This window comes from Rana temporaria, chromosome 1 (assembly GCF_905171775.1).
Source record: "Rana temporaria chromosome 1, aRanTem1.1, whole genome shotgun sequence".
NCBI classification, from domain to species: domain Eukaryota; kingdom Metazoa; phylum Chordata; class Amphibia; order Anura; family Ranidae; genus Rana; species Rana temporaria.
The window spans coordinates 630,678,438-630,700,631 of record NC_053489.1 but is presented as its reverse complement, the minus strand read 5'-3'; the positions used below and the strand labels follow the sequence as shown (position 1 = coordinate 630,700,631).

Below are 22,194 nucleotides of genomic sequence, written 5' to 3'. Positions count from 1 at the left end.
TTGCTTCTACTTTGTTACAATACCACCAACAGTTGACCGTGGAATATTTAGTAGCAAAGAAATTTCACTGATAGACATCGGCGCCCATCACTTATGTAAATATCTCCTAAGCCGTGGAGGTTTGGGAGATATTTAGAATGCCTACAGGTAAGCCTTTATCTAGGCTTACCTGTAGGTAAAAGTGGTTGTAAAGGGTTTACAACCACTTTACGATTAAATTTAGCGGTCATTGCTAAATTGAATGTTTCCTGGCTGTCATGCAGATCCAGCAACTTCAGTATAGTAAAAATAAGACTTTTCTGGGGTATGCTTGTTTTGGGTTCACTAGCATTGTCAGAGGAAGGCAATCAATAACAGCCTTCATACATCACCCAGTACAGGTTCACTTTGAATACTGATTGTTAGTAAACTCCAACCATAAATTAAAATATTAAAAGATAAAAGAGCAGCCTTTGCTTTAATACTTATCCCCTGTGAGTTATTTTTCCTCTGTCCCAGTTGGGAGATTTCCCTTCACTTCTGGTCCCATAGCCAAAACAGGAAGTGAAACAATTCCTTGTTGTCATCAACAATTGGAAGATTTCCCCCTTATTACTGGGTGAATCTCCCTAACTGAGGCACAGACAGAAGTGAAAACCCAAAACACATTCTAATCCTTCTCCACTCCATCCAAACCTAAATAAAAAAATGTTGCCTTTAGTTATACTTCAGCCCTGGTTCACACTGACAGCGGGTATGAAATTGTGTGAGTTCAGCTGTACTCGCACGATTTCATTCCCTTATGTCAGTCCCGACTTCAGGGGCGATTTCGGGTTGCTGCACAGATGTCAATGGAAATCGCACCCCGAAAACACCAAAAGTAGTATAGAAACTATTTTTGGGAATTGGTGCCATTGCCCGCAATTGCCGATTATTTGGCATGCCAAGTCGCATGCCAAATCACATCAATGTGAACCAGGGCTTAAAGTGATTGTAAAGCTTCCTTTTTTTTTTTTAACAAACATATCATACTTACCTCCACGGTGCAGCTCATTCTGGGGTCCCTCGGCAGCTTTCCCGGCTCCTCCCCGCATCAGATAACCCCCCTAGGAGAAGTGCTCTCCTGGGGGGTTACCTTGCCGGCGCGCTCCCGATTCCAGCATTCGGCTGTCCATAGACACAAATGCTGGACTCGGCCCCGCCCCCACGTCATTGGATTTGATTGACAGTTGCGGGAGCCAATGGCTGAGCTGCTATCAATCTATCCAATCAAGATCCGGGACCCCATGCAGAGAGGGACAGCACGTCCCCGACAAAGGAAATGCAGGGAACAGGTAAGTAAAACACCTTAATGCTTAGGATGCATTAAGGTGAAAAAATACAAGGGTTTATAACTCCTTTAAGCTGTGAACTTTGAGAATGAATTACTCCAGTGTCTGCTACAGCAGAGGGCCCTGTGGGGTTGTTTTTAATGCTTATTTAGTGCTCGTAAAGAGAATGCAAATATTTGAATGCCCATAGCCTGGTCACAGGACCATTTAGAATTTTTGGTATTATGCCATAATCCAGCACTATGGCTGACTAAATTTACATCTGATGAAAAATCATGATGTATGAAATTAATAGTTATTCAATGTTTATGATTTATTTATTTTTATTTAATTTTTTTTATTTTTTTGTTTACAAACGATTTTATTGTAGAAAAGGTCAAGGTACAAAAAAAATAACAATGATGGTACAGGAATGTATACAGGTATCATTGATAATTAACATTGTATAGGAAGAAAGGGTTATGGTTAGTAATAATTAAACTTGAACCAGAAGCGTGGCGTCCCAGAGAGACCATTTTTTTTTATACTGGGGCATAGAATCATATAGCGTATGGTGAATTCTCTCTGAGAGTTTGATGTTTGTCATACGGCTGAGAATCTGTGGCCAGGGTACCAAAGTGGAGCACCAATTAAAGGCTATGGCCCAATGAATGGAGGTGAGAAATGTGTGGATAAGCCTTGTGCTTGATATTGGAATATCCTGAATAGGGCAGAATAAGAGGCAGATTAGGGGTGCAAGAGGGATACTACGGCCGGCAATTTTGTCAATCACAATGCTGGCTGTGTCAATTTTTATTTAAATGGGGATAGTCCCAAAATATATGCAATAGCGTACCATGGGCGGGACATCCCCTGAAGCAGAGTGGAGACAGTGAAGGGTAAAATGAATTAAGTTTAGCTGGTGTAAGATACCATCTATAGAGCAATTTAATAGCTGATTCTCTGATAGATGTTGTTTTGGTACATCTATGGAGGTTAGTGAAAATGGTATCCCATTGCTCCAGAGTAAATGAAGTGTTTAAAATGTTTATGATTTATTGGCATGTTTTATGTTAACATAATTATTCTATTTTCAGTTTCAGATTTGGTTAAGTTTTGGTACTTATTCTTCATTATCCTTATCATAATTCCCAAACTGATCACAATGTATTGCTGTTGGAAGAAGGGAAAAGGTAACTTTAATAGTATATTTTGTGTTGTTTTTCCCCTTTTATCCTTTTTTTATGGTGATATGTTATATCTTAGAACAACTGATTTGCTAATTATACAGAACAGATCATATATTACAATAAAGGACATTTTGTAATGTATTACTGATTTAAATATATTTATGTTGTTTAGAAATCCACAAAGATCACACCTATGGTAACATGATAGGAAACACAAACAGATTTGAACTAAATTTGAACTAAAATTACGTTTTATTGGAAATAAAATATAATTTCTACTATCTCACTCTACTTCACTCTACTATTTCATTGTCCAATCAGTTTACCCCAAAGTCAGTAAGAGTGCCCACATTGGACAAGGGGATGAAAGTTGGGGGGAGCCAGGCCCCAGTTACAAAATAAAACTGAAGCAGGGAGAAGCTCAGAAGAGACCTTTTTGCTATTAAAGTAGCAGGCATGCTGATGTGATATTATGATCACTATTGTTAGTACTTTGGAGTAGAGGATCATTAAATAATAAAGATTCAAATCCTAAAAATGTCTATATTTATGAGAAGCACTGTCAGAAGGATGAAATCCCACCAGTCATGATTAATTTTGATTGAAAACTCTTACTTAAAGGGGTTGTAAACCCTTGTGTTTTTTCACCTTAATGCATCCTATGCATTATGGTGAAAAAACACCTTGCACTGTCCGGTCCCCCCGAGCCTCCAATTTACTTACTTGAGCCCCGAATTTCAGTGGGCGCGATCCCGCGTCGCTCTCTCCTGCTTCTTGGCTCTTCATTGGATAGATTGATAGAAGCGCAGCCATTGGCTCCCGCTTCTGTCAATCAAATCCAGTGACGTGGCCGCCGGGGGCGGGGCAGAGTCATTCACTCTGTGTCTATGAATGCCAAGTGTATGACACGGGAGTGCGCCTGCAAGGTAACCCCCTCGGGAGAGAGCTTCCCAGTGGGGGTTATCTATTGCGGGGATGAGCCGCGAGAGCCGCCGTGGGACCCATAACAGAATCGGGGCCACTCTGTTCAAAACAAACTGCACAGTGGAGGTAAGTATGGCATGTTTGTTTTTTGTTTTTTTAAATGAACCTTTAGTGTCACTTTAAAACAAAAGTTCTAGACTCATGCTGATTTAAAGTGATTGTAAACTCCTTCGGGGAAGTTACACCTACAGGTAAGCCTAGATTAAGTAAAATTATCTCTAAACGTGAACTGTAGTTCAAACAAAGATGAAAACAGCACTAATGAGTAGATATGTCAACTCAGAAAAGGGCACTGGTAGACCCAGATGGCACAAGAGGTGATCAGAACCTGAGTGTATGTGCACCAAAAAACAGCTCAAGTAACAATTGCCTCGAAAATGGCTAGTGTAACCCTCAAAGGGGTGCAAACCTGCCACGGCAGAGAAAGGACTCTGCATATGCACCATCAGTTCCTCCAGATATTGTATGGGTGATAAACGTCTCAGCAAAATCACATGAAAGAGAAATCAACAAGCAGATAATAGTGCAGTGATGTCTTTAAAGTAATCAAATGAAAGCAGGTAAAATATAAACCATTAGTGTATGCCCGTACAATATGTCACTGAAAATGAAGCAAAAGTAAAACAGAAAGGGTTCACCGCTGTCACCGCTGATGTCAGACAACTCCTCGGGCCGCGCGCGCTCTGTGCAGTTGTTGCTATATCTGGTGCTGGGCTGCGATAGGAGATCTGTGGAGCGCGGTGGAACGCAAGCTGCTTCCGTGTGTAGCGTTGTTGTAGCCACGCCCTGACGCGTTTCGTCACTTCCGACTTCAACAGAGGGCGTGGCTACACAACGCAGTCACTCTCCCTTTGTACTCTGACAAGCAAAGGCTATTGGTTGGAACCACCTGCTCAACAGTCGTGATTGGCGCTTCTCAGACCGGGTGGGCGGGGTGCCTTCAGCCTTGTTGCGTGGAGTTTAGCAAAGGGGAAAGATGAAACGATAAAATAGAGGGCTACTGCTATTTAATATGGACAAAGGACAAAATGTAAAAAAACACTATCACGCTTGTCCGCAGAAATAAGAGGGATCATTTGTAAATGATCTCTGCAAGCCAAGCGCTAAAATATTAAAAGATTTTATATATACTACAGAGGTGTGTTTAGAACGAGGGGAATACCAAAGTGACCTATCACGGAATCAAATGGGCGTGTTAGATAGTCAGCTAGATGTGTAGTGTTTATAATGAGAGATCAGAACAAGCACTGACAATAAACTTTCTTATAGTTTAAAGCACAAAATAACACATTAATTCCATTTAGATAGGTGGTGATTATGGGTATAACCGAGAATTAATGTTGCTGTGTCGAATCAGAGATCGAAAGACAAATAATGCACAGCAACGCACATCTTGTGGTAATGAGGCACAGATGTAAAGACATAATCGCCCTATTGTCATAGTCCATTCACTAATTATGGGCTGAATGGCGATATATGTAATGTCGGTAATAGAGCTATTATAGGTTAATGCACATGAAAAAATATATATATATATATATATATATATATATATATATATAGAGGACTGCAAGTTCAAGAGAATAGAGTTATATGGTCCAAGTAGCACTTGGAAAACGTTCTCTTTAAAGTAATGTGCCGAAAATAACTAAGGTCACATATGGAGTACTTTATATAGGTGCATTATCAGAAAAGAAGTGGCATCATAGGTAGATTTTAAAGTGAAGCAAATATCTCCACCTAGAAAGATCATAATTTTAGAACTTTATAGTATTAAAATTCTAATACAAATATATTTTTAAAAAATTATAAAAATATATTAATTAAAATGTATATATTTAATTAAAACAATAGTCAGGGACCCTTTAATTTGCTGATAAAAAAATGGCTAAAAACAGCAATATAATAGAGTAATTAGATAAAATAAAGAACGACTGTATGACTGAGGGAGCGAACGATAAAAAAGAGGAGGGGACTTAATTAAAAGTCATCCAAGATAAAATAGTAGCTAAAACACGTCTGGTGGATCTGGTTGCACTGGCAAGGAGAGGGCCCATGTTAATAATTATTATGATAGACTTCTTTTTGGTGTGAGCTGTGCCTCCAGGGTTGTTGTCCAAAAAAGAGTCAAAAATCACTAATAATGGGCAATGGTGTGGGGGTGGTGGCGCTGTCTAAGTGGAGGCTGATGTTACCCAGAGGTGGTAAGAACAAACTATATGGACCTCAAACTAATAAGTGATAAATATAGTGCCTCTTATGATATGTGATGTGCCAGTGATAAAAATAAATAAATAGCTTAGGTGTGGCTAGAACCACATGCTGTAAATACAACTTAGTATATAACGTTGGACAAACGTAAAGTGATAGCGCACAGCACAAGTGCCGAAAAATTGTGTCCAAAAAAGTAAAAGGTTGTGTCCAAAAAAGTAAAAAAGTAAAAAATCCAAAAGACTAAAGAATGTCTAAAAGTTCAGGAAGAATATATATAAGGAATATATATATATATGAAAAGCAACAATCCGGGTGTGAACCAATATAAATAAATTAAATTAACAGCAGTCCAGAGTGATATTGGTGACAATGTGACTTTCCAAGTGGGTAAGTGGTCACAGTATGCAGTGGTGCAGTGATGCGAAGTGGGTCCGGTGCTCCCCCTCCTGGGTCCCTACTCACCAGAGGCCCTCACCCCTGCAGGGGTAAAGAGCATAGAAAATCTCCAACCGACTCGGGTCCTCGCTCTCCTAGTAGGTCCTACGATCCAGCTGGTACCAAAAAAGATCCTGGATATCCGGATTCCTCCAAGGGATGAAAAAAGGGTCTCATAGAGTAGTAGGTTCAGGTTCCAGTGGGTAAGTTTTATTGGTACAGCCACAGGCTAATACTAAACAATATATACAAGTGTATACAGACAAAATAAAAAATAAAAATAAAAATAGATTCAGAAGACGTAAGAGAACGAAACGTGCGTAAAGCGGATACACGCACGCCCGCACGCACTTCCTGGACTAACCAGCTGTTCATTTGGTGGAACGCACGCCGTTCCCATGCTGGTTCTCATTTGTGGAGCTTGTGCTGTGCTGGGAAGCTTGCTATTACACAGATAACTGTCTGCTTGTATTCACAAGCATTCTATCTGGCCCCCGTTTTTATTTCATTTTTAAATCTATTTTTATTTTTATTTTTTATTTTGTCTGTATACACTTGTATATATTGTTTAATATTAGCCTGTGGCTGTACCAATAAAACTTACCCACTGGAACCTGAACCTACTACTCTATGAGACCCTTTTTTCATCCCTTGGAGGAATCCGGATATCCAGGATCTTTTTTGGTACCAGCTGGATCGTAGGACCTACTAGGAGAGCGAGGACCCGAGTCGGTTGGAGATTTTCTATGCTCTTTACCCCTGCAGGGGTGAGGGCCTCTGGTGAGTAGGGACCCAGGAGGGGGAGCACCGGACCCACTTCGCATCACTGCACCACTGCATACTGTGACCACTTACCCACTTGGAAAGTCACATTGTCACCAATATCACTCTGGACTGCTGTTAATTTAATTTATTTATATTGGTTCACACCCGGATTGTTGCTTTTCATATATATATATATATTCCTTATATATATTCTTCCTGAACTTTTAGACATTCTTTAGTCTTTTGGATTTTTTACTTTTTTACTTTTTTGGACACAACCTTTTACTTTTTTGGACACAATTTTTCGGCACTTGTGCTGTGCGCTATCACTTTACGTTTGTCCAACGTTATATACTAAGTTGTATTTACAGCATGTGGTTCTAGCCACACCTAAGCTATTTATTTATTTTTATCACTGGCACATCACATATCATAAGAGGCACTATATTTATCACTTATTAGTTTGAGGTCCATATAGTTTGTTCTTACCACCTCTGGGTAACATCAGCCTCCACTTAGACAGCGCCACCACCCCCACACCATTGCCCATTATTTCTGTATCCTTTAGGGGATCACATTCTTGGGGGGGCTGCAGTCTTATTATTATTTATTTTGGAATACCTATTTTATGTTCGAATTTTAAGTACTACTACATATTTCCAAACTAGTGTTTCCTAAAGCGCGGTTATTTGCTTTTTAAAAATCACTAATAAAACAATTAATATCGAGGTCCACATTTAACCCTTTCGGTACTAAAGTGCCTGTCATAAAGATCCATTCTGTTTCTCGTTTGGAAAGTTCTCTAACTCGGTTACTTCCTCTCCAGTTGCTTTCCACATGTTCGACACCCCAAAATTTTAGGACAGCTGGGTTCTTATTATGGTGCAGTTTGAAGTGGAGGGAGACATTATGGTCCTTATATCCTGATTTGATATTTGCGACGTGTTCGGCAATCCTGATCCTTAATTTCCTCTTGGTGTGACCAACATACATCAATTTGCATGGGCATTCAAGCATGTAGACAACGTGTGTCGTGTTGCATGTAATAAAGGATTTAACCTTGAACTCAATGCCCGTTGATGTAGCGATGAAGGCTTCTACTGGGCCTCTTTGTCTATCTGCCTCCCTACATGGGAGGCATTTCTTACATGGGAAGAAGCTGTCTTTATTCCAAATAGACGGTGGTTTGGTGGGAGGGTCAAGTACTTTTCTTACAATTTTGTCTCCAAAATTTACTGCTTTTCTATATATGAATCCGGGTTTTTTTGGGAGTACAGTACTTAAAATTTTGTCTAAAAAGAGGATATGCCAATGGTTCTTGAATATCATCTCAACCTCTTTATATTGGCTATGATAGCCTGATATAAAGAACCATTGGCATATCCTCTTTTTAGACAAAATTTTAAGTACTGTACTCCCAAAAAAACCCGGATTCATATATAGAAAAGCAGTAAATTTTGGAGACAAAATTGTAAGAAAAGTACTTGACCCTCCCACCAAACCACCGTCTATTTGGAATAAAGACAGCTTCTTCCCATGTAAGAAATGCCTCCCATGTAGGGAGGCAGATAGACAAAGAGGCCCACTAGAAGCCTTCATCGCTACATCAACGGGCATTGAGTTCAAGGTTAAATCCTTTATTACATGCAACACGACACACGTTGTCTACATGCTTGAATGCCCATGCAAATTGATGTATGTTGGTCGCACCAAGAGGAAATTAAGGATCAGGATTGCCGAACACGTCGCAAATATCAAATCAGGATATAAGGACCATAATGTCTCCCTCCACTTCAAACTGCACCATAATAAGAACCCAGCTGGCCTAAAATTTTGGGGTGTCGAACATGTGGAAAGCAACTGGAGAGGAAGTAACCGAGTTAGAGAACTTTCCAAACGAGAAACAGAATGGATCTTTATGACAGGCACTTTAGTACCGAAAGGGTTAAATGTGGACCTCGATATTAATTGTTTTATTAGTGATTTTTGACTCTTTTTTGGACAACAACCCCGGAGGCACAGCTCACACCAAAAAGAAGTCTATCATAATAATTATTAACATGGGCCCTCTCCTTGCCAGTGCAACCAGATCCACCAGACGTGTTTTAGCTACTATTTTATCTTGGATGACTTTTAATTAAGTCCCCTCCTCTTTTTTATCGTTCGCTCCCTCAGTCATACAGTCGTTCTTTATTTTATCTAATTACTCTATTATATTGCTGTTTTTAGCCATTTTTTTATCAGCAAATTAAAGGGTCCCTGACTATTGTTTTAATTAAATATATACATTTTAATTAATATATTTTTATAATTTTTAAAAATATATTTGTATTAGAATTTTAATACTATAAAGTTCTAAAATTATGATCTTTCTAGGTGGAGATATTTGCTTCACTTTAAAATCTACCTATGATGCCACTTCTTTTCTGATAATGCACCTATATAAAGTACTCCATATGTGACCTTAGTTATTTTCGGCACATTACTTTAAAGAGAACGTTTTCCAAGTGCTACTTGGACCATATAACTCTATTCTCTTGAACTTGCAGTCCTCTATATATATATATATATATATATATTTTCATGTGCATTAACCTATAATAGCTCTATTACCGACATTACATATATCGCCATTCAGCCCATAATTAGTGAATGGACTATGACAATAGGGCGATTATGTCTTTACATCTGTGCCTCATTACCACAAGATGTGCGTTGCTGTGCATTATTTGTCTTTCGATCTCTGATTCGACACAGCAACATTAATTCTCGGTTATACCCATAATCACCACCTATCTAAATGGAATTAATGTGTTATTTTGTGCTTTAAACTATAAGAAAGTTTATTGTCAGTGCTTGTTCTGATCTCTCATTATTAACACTACACATCTAGCTGACTATCTAACACGCCCATTTGATTCCGTGATAGGTCACTTTGGTATTCCCCTCGTTCTAAACACACCTCTGTAGTATATATAAAATCTTTTAATATTTTAGCGCTTGGCTTGCAGAGATCATTTACAAATGATCCCTCTTATTTCTGCGGACAAGCGTGATAGTGTTTTTTTACATTTTGTCCTTTGTCCATATTAAATAGCAGTAGCCCTCTATTTTATCGTTTCATCTTTCCCCTTTGCTAAACTCCACGCAACAAGGCTGAAGGCACCCCGCCCACCCGGTCTGAGAAGCGCCAATCACGACTGTTGAGCAGGTGGTTCCAACCAATAGCCTTTGCTTGTCAGAGTACAAAGGGAGAGTGACTGCGTTGTGTAGCCACGCCCTCTGTTGAAGTCGGAAGTGACGAAACGCGTCAGGGCGTGGCTACAACGACGCTACACACGGAAGTAGCTTGCGTTCCACCGCGCTCCACAGATCTCCTATCGCAGCCCAGCACCAGATATAGCAACAACTGCACAGAGCGCGCGCGGCCCGAGGAGTTGTCTGACATCAGCGGTGACAGCGGTGAACCCTTTCTGTTTTACTTTTGCTTCATTTTCAGTGACATATTGTACGGGCATACACTAATGGTTTATATTTTACCTGCTTTCATTTGATTACTTTAAAGACATCACTGCACTATTATCTGCTTGTTGATTTCTCTTTCATGTGATTTTGCTGAGACGTTTATCACCCATACAATATCTGGAGGAACTGATGGTGCATATGCAGAGTCCTTTCTCTGCCGTGGCAGGTTTGCACCCCTTTGAGGGTTACACTAGCCATTTTTGAGGCAATTGTTACTTGAGCTGTTTTTTGGTGCACATACACTCAGGTTCTGATCACCTCTTGTGCCATCTGGGTCTACCAGTGCCCTTTTCTGAGTTGACATATCTACTCATTAGCGCTGTTTTCATCTTTGTTTGAACTACAGTTCACGTTTAGAGATAATTTTATTTACACTGTAAAACGGCTCACCCCCGTTTTATTAAAATAGCCGCTTCACCATTCCAAACACCACTCTCACCCATTTTGGTGTTTGTTTCACTCTACAAGTGGTACATTTAGCTCCTATATCAAGTCACCTTCAATCACCTTGTGCATCCACTTAGCGCTGGCAGTGCAATTTTAGGCCTTCACTTGCACTCTTCACTTTCAAGCCTAGATTAAGGCTTACATGTAGGTGCTTGCAAGATTTTTGCCTTCTGGGCATGCACCGTCTTGAAAGGGCACTCTGTGCCATTTCAAGCCGGGGTCATGCCGTGAAAAGCAGCTCCCGCACGCATGCGTAGTGTGATGTCATCGCCGCTCCGGCCAATCACAGCGCCGGAGCGGCGATACCCAGAAGTAACCTTCAGGAGAGATGTCGCCGCTGGAGGGGGGACGATGACCGATGTGGGGGCTTCGATCTAAGGTAAGTAATTCATAATGAGCAAGTATGCTAGTCATACTAGCTCATTATGCCTTTGTCTTTCAGGTTTTTAAAAAATAAATACAAAATTCGGGGGTTTACAACCACTTTAAAGCCCAACTCTGGGGATACCAACAGCAATACAAATCTGACAGGATTCCTAAAACTTTCCTATTTTATACCCAAAAATGTGGCTTTGTGTGGCTGGTCGTAAACATTTCCATTTGTATGTTTATATTTCTATAAAATAAAAGTCAACCAAGTAAAGACCTTTTCATTTGGCAGCCACTCACATATATGCCTTAGGACTGGTGCAGTACTGTCCGTGTTGGAAACCAACCATACAAATCTTCCTAAATGCCTAAGAACAAGTAATACATTTATCTCCAGATATGTGTGTAATGTAAAGTGTTTTCTTCTAGAGTACATGAAGAAGACAACTGTATAAACCTACTACTTCGAGATGTGCAGCAGAATATGCAGAACCTACAGATCACCTCCGTCTCATCAGTTCTTCAGGGCAGTTACTTGCAGAGGGTTTAATGGCCCCATGCAGATCTATAGGGGGTAGGGCATCCAGGGACAGGACAGACTTAGACTGCCAATGGGCAGCCTCTTAGCCATTCTGCCACAACCGCTCGCTGGAAATTTGTCTCTCAACAGGCGACCCACCATCTGACACACTAATGACACCAGCATGTGAAGAATCTGAACAGAACAGGATGGTCATTTCCACAATGTGTAAGGGCAAAACATATAATCCTTGTTAAGTCTATGCCTGGAAATCATAGACACTTGGCACTGTGGGCTAGAAATTAAACCAGCCACAAACTGTATAAGGTCTGAGTCTGACTGACATAAACATATGGAGAACAGGACTGTCATTTCCATGCTGAGAATGGTTTTGTACCACAGTGGGGAGCTCAGGCCTCACACCTATCCCTGTACTCCCCCCACCCTCCCACATAGTTATTCCCTCCCTTCCTCTAAATCACCCTCCTTCCCCCCTCCTGAACCACCCCTTTAATTATTTTTTTTACTTTTCCGCTGTATGTTACCTATACTTCAATTTTTTTTTCTTCACTTTAGAATTTGAGTCTCGAAATTTTGAAATTTAACGTCGTTTGCGTAACTCGTCCGTGAATAGGGCTGGACGTCAATTACGTTCAGGTCGAAAACAATGACGTCCTTGCGACGTCATTTAGCGCAATGCACGTCGGGAAATTTAAGGGACGGCGCATGCGCATTAGGTTCGGCACGGGAACGCGCCTAATTTAAATGATCTACGCCCCCTAACCGGCTGATTTGAATTACGCGGGCTTGCGCCGGGGGATTTACGCTACGCCACCGCAACTTTACAGGCAAGTGTTTTGTGAATCAAGCACTTGCCCGTAAAACTTGCGGCGGCGTAACGTAAATGCGATACGTTACGCTGCCGCAGATCTACGTGAATCTGGCCCTGTGTTCTCCCGACAGAAACGGCTCCCCCCTCACTCTGGGAGAACACAGTGGGAGGGATTTCCACATCAACCCATGGTGGCAGGAAAGAAAATTGCTCTGTCTATGGCCAGCTCAGTTCTTTCTTCTAAACATCATGAGGTTCTTAACCACTTCCCGCCCGGCCTATAGCCGATTTACGTCCGGGAAGTGGTTATGAAATCCTGACAGGACGTTCGAGAACGTCCTGCAGGATTTCATGCCGCGCGCGCCCGTGGGGGCGCGCATCGCGGCGATCGGTGATGCGGGGTGTCAGTCTGACACCCTGCATCTCCGATCTCGGTAAAGAGCCTCCGGCGGAGACTCTTTACCACGTGATCAGCCGTGTCCAACCACGGCTGATCACGATGTAAACAGGAAGAGCCGTTGATGGCTCTTCCTCACTCGCGTCTGACAGACGCGAGTAGAGGAGAGCCGTTCGGCGGCTCTCCTGACAGGGGGGGTTCGCGCTGATTGTTTATCAGCGCAGCCCCCCCTCGGATAGCCACACAGGACCACCAGGGATGCCCACCCTGGGCCACCAGGGTGGGCAAAAAAAAAAAAAAAAAACCAACAAAAAAAAAAAAAAAAAGTAAAAAAAAAAAAAAAAAACATTAAAAAAAAGATGCCAATCAGTGCCCACAAATGGGCACTGACTGGCAACCTGGCAAAATCAGTGCTGCCCCACAGTGTCCATCAGTGCCACCCCAGTGTCCATCAGTGCCACCCCACAGTGTCCATCAGTGCCACCCCACAGTGCCCATCCATGCCCAGTGCCCACCTATCAGTGCCCATCTGTGCCACCCATAAGTATCCATCAGTGCCACCCATAAGTGCCGCCCATTAGTGCCCATCTGTGCAGCCTATGAGTGCCCAGTGCCACCCATGAGTGCCCATCAGTGCCGCCTATGTGTGCCCATCAGTGCCGCCTATGTGTGCCCATCAGTGCCGCCTATGTGTGCCCATCAGTGCCACCTATGTGTGCCCATCAGTGCCGCCTATGAGTGCCCATCAGTGTCGCATACCAGCGCCGCCAATCAGTGCCACCTCATCTGTGCCCGTCAGTACTACCTCATCGATGTCCATCAGTGCCATCTTATCGGTGCCCATTAGTGCCGCCATATCAGTGCCCGTAATTGAAAGAGAAAGTTTATTTACAAAAAAATGAACAGAAAAAAATAAAAACTTAATTTTTTTTCCAAATTTTCAGCCTTTTTTTAGTTGTTGCGCAACAAAATAAAAAAAGTTAGAGGTGATCAAATACCGCCAAAAGAAAGCTCTATTTGTGGGGAAAAAAGGACGCCAATTTTGTTTGGGTACAGTGTAGCATGACCGCGCAATTGCCATTCAAAGTGCGACAGTGCTGAAAGCTGAAAATTGGCTTGGGCGGGAAGCTGCGTAAGTGCCTGGTATGGAAGTGGTTAAGCATACATAAGAGGCTCTTCCTTCAGGAACTCTGCGGTAACACTCTGTGGGGATTCCTTCAACCCTTGTATCCTGTTGGATTCACTATGAGACTCTTAAACACCGTCAGAAGGTGGTTCCCTGTACAGTAGCTGATAATCACTCAAAGAACTATAGAGCAACAATGTTCTTTACTCGTGTAATGTGTTTATACGGCAGAAGTTATTTTTATTCCATGTGTACTGTGTTTGTACTCTTCACAATAAAAAAAAAAAGAATTATAAAAAAAAAAAAAAACAGCATACAATCACATTCAGATGGGCACACAGGGGAGAGATTTCTGGCTAAGAAAGATAATATCAGTCATCTTGTGGTGTTAGCTTTTAGACAAAATGTTACATATGTGGTAGGTTAGCGTTAAAGAGAATTACTGTATAATGTTTTCAATGTATTTTAGATATGCTGTAAATGTAAAAGAGATTAGCATGATATCATTTATCTAATAAATTTGTGTTATTGTTTCAATTCTTTTTTTTTTCTCCTTCAATATGTCATTTTTAATTGTATTTGTATATAGGTGCAAACCTACTTGTTAGTAACATATGCAAATTCTGCTTCGTTGTTTGTAGTGCTGCACAATGGTTGTTCTCCTTCTTACAATGACACAGCAGGAGGAATTATAACCGTCAGTAGCACATTAACCACTTCAGCCCCGGAAGGATTTGTCCCCTTGATGACCAGAGCATTTTTTGCGATATGGCACTGCGTCACTTTAACTGACAATTGCGTGGCCGTGCGACGTTGTACCCAAACAAAATTAACGTCCTTATTTTCCCACAAATAGAGCTTTCTTTTGGTTGTATTTGATCATTATTTTTTGCGCTATAAATAAAAAAAGCTAAAAATGTATAAAACCTTAGCACCTATGGATGTAGGAATTAATCTGTTAATATCAGCTGCAGAATAAGACTTGCTAAATAGCAAAAATGCAAAAAAGCAAAAACAGTAATAAGAAAATTACTGCGCTAGATATTGGTCAAATATAAATATACTGCACAAACATATAATAGTCAATTTGTGACATATTGACTATTATATGTTTGTCCAGTATATTTATATTTATACCTGACCAATATCTAGCACAGTAATTTCGTTACCTTTTTTTTTTACTTTCTGCTATAATACATATCAAAAAATATATAAATATATAAAAACAAATGTTTTCATCAGTTTAGGCCGATATATATTTTTCTACATATTATTGGTTAAAAAAATCGCAATAGGCTTATATTGATTGGTTTGCGCAAAAGTTATCGCGTCTACAAACTAAGAGATAGATTTAGGGACTTTTATTTTTATTTTTAAATAATCTGAGATTTTTTGCAGCAGACAAATCTGACCCCAAATTACTCTTTTTGGGGACCATTATTACATTGATCAGTGCTATAAAAATGCACTGATCAATGTAAAAATGACACTGGCAGGGAAGGGGCTAACACTAGGGGGCAATCAAGGGGTTATGTGTGTTCCCTCACACTTGTGTTTTAACTGTAGGGAGGGTGGGCTTACTGAAACATGACAGAGATCGCTGATCCCCATCACCGGGAACAGTAGATCTCTGTCATGTCACTAGGCAGAACAGAAATTGTTTACATAGGCAGTTCCCCATTCTGCCTTTCCTTCCCGTGATCGCGGGCCAATGGCAGACATAGAGTCCACGGGACCTGCGGGCTCCCGCCTGCTATCCTGCTTCTACACCTGTGATCTACCTTTGAACCTGATTTTTGCCTGGAGCGGCGTGCTCCAGGCCTCCTTGATCCTGCTTTTACAGAGGGATGTACATGTACGGCCAATTGCGCAAGGGTGCCACTCTGCCAACGTATATCGGCGTGAGCCGGTCGGCAAGTAGTTAAAATAGAAATGAAAGGATAACTGTTGCCACCTAGGTTACTGTGTGAACATTAAAACAGTGTTTCTCAACCTTTTTTTTTTTTCAGCTGCAGTCCCTTTTTTTAGGTACTCCTGTCTAAAATTTAAAACCCATAAATGTCAGTTATCAATGGGAAACCTGAGGCGATGAAAATCATTCACATTAAAGGTCCACCCATCACATCAGAAGTTCCCACATCATATCAGAGCCCCCTTTATGTCAGTCTTTCTATCACATCAGAGGCACACCTATCCATGAGACCTGCCATATCACATCAGAGGACACCCATGACAGAGTTCCCCTCCATCACATTAGAGTTTGCCCATCTTCACAGAATTCCCCTTCATGTCTGAGGCCTCCCACCACATCAGAGCTTCCGCCATCATATCAGAGTCCCCCCTTCACGTCAAAGTCCCTCCATCACATCACAGGAGACAGAAGGGAGGAGCCTAATGCAGAAGACAAAGCGCCAGCTCTCTACCCTCCTGCTGACCTGTTCACCTAGGTTTCTGTGATTGGGTTAATATGTGTATTCATCTACAGTTAAAGGAACTTCGTATTAGTATATCGCCTTTTTCAGTATAGATAAAGGGCCAGATTCACGTATCTGGCCGTATCTTTGTGCGGGCGTAGCGTATCCTATTTACGCTACGCCTCCGCAACTTGGACAGGCAAGTGCAGTATTCACAAAGCACTTTCTCCGTAAGTTGCGGCGGCGTATCGTAAATTGGCCGGCGTAAGCCCGCTTAATTAAAAATAGGCTTTTAGGGGGCGTGTTGTATGTAAATGAATTGTAACCCCACGTAAATGACGCGCCTAACGAACGGCGCATGCGCGCGCATGCTCGCGCATGCTCAGTATCACGTAGAATTTACTCCATAAGATATGCCAGGCCCAATGCCTGCGACGTGAACGTAACCTACGCACAGCCCCATTCACGTACGACTTACGTAAACAACGTAAAAAGATACGCTTGCCGACGTTCATACTTTGCATTGGCTGTGCCTCATATAGCAGGGGTAACTTTACGCCGGACGTAAGCCTAACGTAAACGGCGTAGCGGGCGAAAGTACGTTCGTGAATCGGCGTATCTACCTAATTTACAAATTCAACGCGTAAATCTACGGAAGCGCCCCTTGCGGCCAGCGTAAATATGCACCCAAGATACGACGCGTAGGAGACTTACGCCGCTCGCATCTTGGCCAAATCTATGCGTAACTGATTGTAAGAATCAGGCGCATAGATACGACGGCTCACATTCGGACTTACGACGGCGTACGTGGAGATACGCCGTCGTAAGTCCACTGTGAATCTGGCCCAAAGTATTTATAAATATTTGTAAGCATTTGTAAGAGTTGAGATATACTTATTTTTGTGTTCTCACTAATACAGTAATCTTACTTGAACTGTTTTTTTTTTTTTTCATTCAAATTTTAAGTTTATTTTCAATAAAAGAAGAATATACAATTAAATTAAAATAGCGGGATATATGGCAATGGCATACAGAAATATAATCAATTAAACATATTTCATATCAAACATTCCCTTTTTACTAACTGCCTTTTCTACTTAGCAATTCCATATGCTCATTACCAGGTAATAAGAGGAAGGCAGTATAAATAAGCATAAAGAATAAAGTAATCTAAAATAATAATTTATATTTAAAAAAAATGAATGTCTTTATATATTAAGGAATTCCTAGATCTATTAATACCACCCAATATATTAAAGAATATAATGCGTGTACCATACCAAATTATTGAAATCAATTAAAGGATAAATTTCAGGAATACTTCAACCTCTCCGACACCCATAACGGGATCATTCTGTGTCCAGGAAGTTGAACAAACCCTTCAATTCTCCCCCCCTCCGAAAACTAAAACTGGAATAAACTGGTATCTGAAAACATATTCTCAAAATCTTCATCAAACCTAAATTCCCCAAAGGAAAGAGGGAATTCTTCAATTACGTTTATATGAACAAATCTTTTCAAAGTAAAACGTACTGAGGATGTAATATATTAAGGATATCATCCTCAGAGAAAAAACAATGAAATAAAATAGAAGAAGAATTAAAAATAAGAAGAAAGAAGAGCAAAAGAGAGAAAGGGGAGTGAAAGAAGAAAGCAAGAAGATCAAGAGAGAAAGGCAGCCTGCCTGCCAACAATTCACATCAATCCGAAGACACAGATATCATCAGTATCTTCACGGGTTATAAGATATCCCCATGTATTTCAACCAAGGTTCCCAGATTTCATAGAAAAGAGTAGATTTATCTAACATTGAACAGACTCTCTTTTCTTGTTCCATAATCCATGTAATCTTCCTTTTCATGTATGAGATGGAAACAGTTGGTTTTTTCCATGCAGCTACGATAGTGATCCTGGCACCTGTCATAATGTATAGGATGAGCTGTCTGGTAACCTTGGAAATCTGAGGTAACATTCCATTAACTACTTGCCGACCAGCCGCCGTCATTCTACGGCGGCAGGTCGGCTCTCCTGGGCGAGAGCACGTAGTATAACGTCAGCTCTTAGAGCGACCACTAGGGGCGCGTGCTCTCGGTCCTGTCAGCAGGGGAAATGCTGATCTTCTGTTCATACAATGTATGAACAGAGGATCAGTGTTTCCCCTAGTGAGGCCACCCCCCCCCCCCCCACAGTAAGAACACACCCAGGGACATACTTAACCCCTTCCCCGCCCCCTAGTGTTAACCCCTTCACTGCCAGTGGCATTTTATAAAAATGCCACTGGTCCCAAAAATGTGTCAAAAGTGTCCGAAGTGTCCGCCATAATGTCGCAGTACCGAAAAAAATCGCTGATCGCCGCCATTACTAGTAAAAAAAATATATTAATAAAAATGACATAAAAATACCCCCTATTTTTTTTTACGAAAAATACGTAGAAGAATACGTCTCGGCCTAAACTGAGGAAAAAAAATGTTTTTTTATATATATTTGGGGGGTATTTATTACAGCAAAAAGTAAAAAATATAATTTTTTTTCAAAATTGTCGCTCTATTTTTGTTTATAGCGCAAAAAATAAAAACCGCAGAGGTGATCAAATACCACCAAAAGAAAGCTCTATTTGTGGGAAAAAAAGGACGCCAATTTTGTTTGGGAGCCACGTCGCACGACCGCGCAATTGTCAGTTAAAGCGACGCAGTGCCGAATCGCAAAAAGTGCTCTGGTCTTTGACCAGCAATATGGTCCGGGGGGTAAGTGGTTAAGTAAAGAAATTGTAGGAGACTGATGTAAGTTACAGCCCGTGACTCGTCTGACAATATGAACTGTTTATTTTATACTGTGTGAGTCTACTTATTAATACAGTTGGTAAGATAACTGAACCCAGGGTGTCAGAGGTAACAGAGGATTTTCAGAGTGGAGGTAATTAGTGGGGTACAGAGTCTATTAGCAGCCCTCATGGGGTTACCGCTACAAGTGTGTTACCATGGTGTGAGTGGGCCACCTGCTAACACCATAGCGACAAATGATGTCATGAATCCCGCCCTATTGAATCGTTGTCTGTTATAGTGCTGACAGCTTGCTCATCCACATCATGGCAACTCATGATGCTAATCAAGGGCAAACTGGGTTCTGCGCTTGTGGCACCCAGGGGAAATCCAAAGGCACCCCTGTTGAGAAACACTGCATTAGAGCACAACAGTTATCTCATATAAGCAAGCACTAAATGATGACTGTTTATATCAATGCCTTTTATCAAATGCCAACAAATGGGGGGGGGGGGGGGAGCTTTTTTTCAAACCTAATTGTTGGACTATAGTTATAATCCTGTAGCCTAAATGATGGAATAGAGACTGTTCACCTAGCAAAGTGAATGTTGTCAGCACACAACAGGGCTTAAGATCTGAGTGCATTTTTGGCAGATCAATGGGTATATTTCTGTACTTGGGATAAAACATGGAGAAATGTGAACATATTGCAGAGATGTACTGCATATGTATTTTTCTTTTCTTCTACCTTGATATACACTTTAGTAAATAAAGCGAAACGGTGTTCACTTTGAAAACCCAGTAATGCGTAAGACAAATCAATAATATATAATTTTTGGGTATTCAGCGTAAACACAGCTTCACCCTATTTACTATTATTCACTTTGATAGGGGAACAGCCTTTCGTAAATTAACCTCACTGACTTCAGTACTTTGCTACATGTCTGCTAAAGACATACCGTAAATTGGTTTAATATTTATACCTATAAATAAAGGGCCATGGGCAATTTAAACCACGGGTATTAACTAAAGTGTTTGTATTCAATATTTATTTAACTAATGGAATATTTTATTTAAATATCAATTGTTAATGAGTTCTGGCTACTATCCCACAAGCATAGTAGTAAGGAATTCTGGCTTTTATCCAACTTTCATTTTCTGTCAGGTCTGTGGGAAGTACTGAGGTCAGAAACAGCCAGGCAATTATCATTAACAATAGGAGGTCAGCAATGGCAGCCCCAAATTTTAAAACTAAACTCCACCTCTACTTGCCTATCTGCCAGCAATATGATGTCTTAACCCCCCTGGCGGTATTCCCGAGTCTGACTCAGGGTTAGATTTTCATGCTGCGAGCGGTAACCCCGAGTCAGACTCGGGCTTGCCTCGCTGGATCCACAGGCACTGTTTACTTACCTTGTCCCTGGATCCAGCGATGTCACCGCGCTGTGTGAGCGAGCGGGACCTCGCTCGATTCACACAGCGTCCTCCTGTGCCGCCGATCTCCGTTCCCTGCGACGTTACGACGCACGGGAGCGGAGAACGGCGTCAAATTCAAAAACGTAAACAAACACCTTACATACAGTATACTGTAATCTTATAGATTACAGTACTGTATGTAAAAAAAACACACCCCCCTTGTCCCTAGTGGTCTGCCCAGTGTCCTGCATGTTCTTTTATATAATAAAAACCTTTTTTTCTGCCTGCAAACTGTAGATTGTCCATAGCAACCAAAAGTGTCCCTTTATGTCAAAAATTGTTTTAGATAAAAAACAGCGATAATAAATTATAATCACTTGCAGAATTGTGCGATAGCGATTTGTGGGGAAATTTGTCATAAAAAAAAATAATAATGACAGCGACAATTCTGCAACTGAGAAAATTTCAGTGATTTTGATTTGATTACATTATTGAATAATTTTTATTATAATTATATTATTATTATTTGTTATAATTATTTATAATTATTTATTATATTATAATTTATAATTTTGTTTTTAAAAAAATGTCATACCCGGGATGCCTATTAGAATCTTGTTTGGTCAGATTTAAGTGAGTTATTTTAAAAAATTACAGGCCTACAATATAAAACGCCAAATTTCCTTGCAAATAATGGTACCGCTTTCAGCACCTTTTTTCTGAAAGAATCATACCGCCAGGGAGGTTAAAGGGGTGGTTCACCCTAAAAACTACTTTTTTTATTACACTGGCCCCCCACATTACAATACGATTAAGGCTATTATTTTTTTTTTGATGCTGTACATACCTTTGTACAGCATATTCACCCGTGGCTTCCGGCTTGCGAGTCCCGCGGGAGTGGGCGTTCCTAACATGTCTGTGATTGACGTTTTGACCAAAAACGAGCTCCCCCGTCGCGTAAGCCGCGTCACGGTTGGCGAAAGGAGCCGAACGGCGATGCGCATGCGCAGTATAGCGCCGACTCGCCGTTCGGCTCCTTTCGCCAACCGTGACGCGGCTTACGCGACGGGGGGAGATCGTTTTTGGTCAAAACGTCAATCACAGACATGTTAGGAATGCCCACTCCCGCGGGACTCGCAAGTCGGAAGCCACGGGTGAATATGCTGTACAAAGGTATGTATAGCATCAAAAAATAATAATAGCCTTAATCGTATTGTAATGTGGGGGGCCAGTGTAATAAAAAAAAGTAGTTTTTAGGGTGAACCACCCCTTTAATGACACAAACATCTTCCATCCAGCTTCTTCAAGGTATTCATTGCTATTCCAATAGAATCCAAATATATAAAAGGAATGCCGAAAATATGAAACGCATTTTAGAATTTATTTCATATTTTTGGTATGCGTTCTGTATGTTTGGAAAGGCATTAAATATATATTTTTTTAAACAGTGTGGATGTTCAATCCATACCAGGCCCTTCACGATGAACACTGCCGCCAACCTGAAAAAATAGA

The 22,194-nt window shown here is 40.9% G+C and overlaps 1 protein-coding gene across 1 annotated transcript in view; it reads left to right on the top strand.

The window, feature by feature from the left end:
- LOC120924431 overlaps positions 1-22,194 on the top strand; it is a 158,458-nt gene that overhangs the window by 35,771 nt on the left and 100,493 nt on the right. The window lies entirely within an intron of this gene.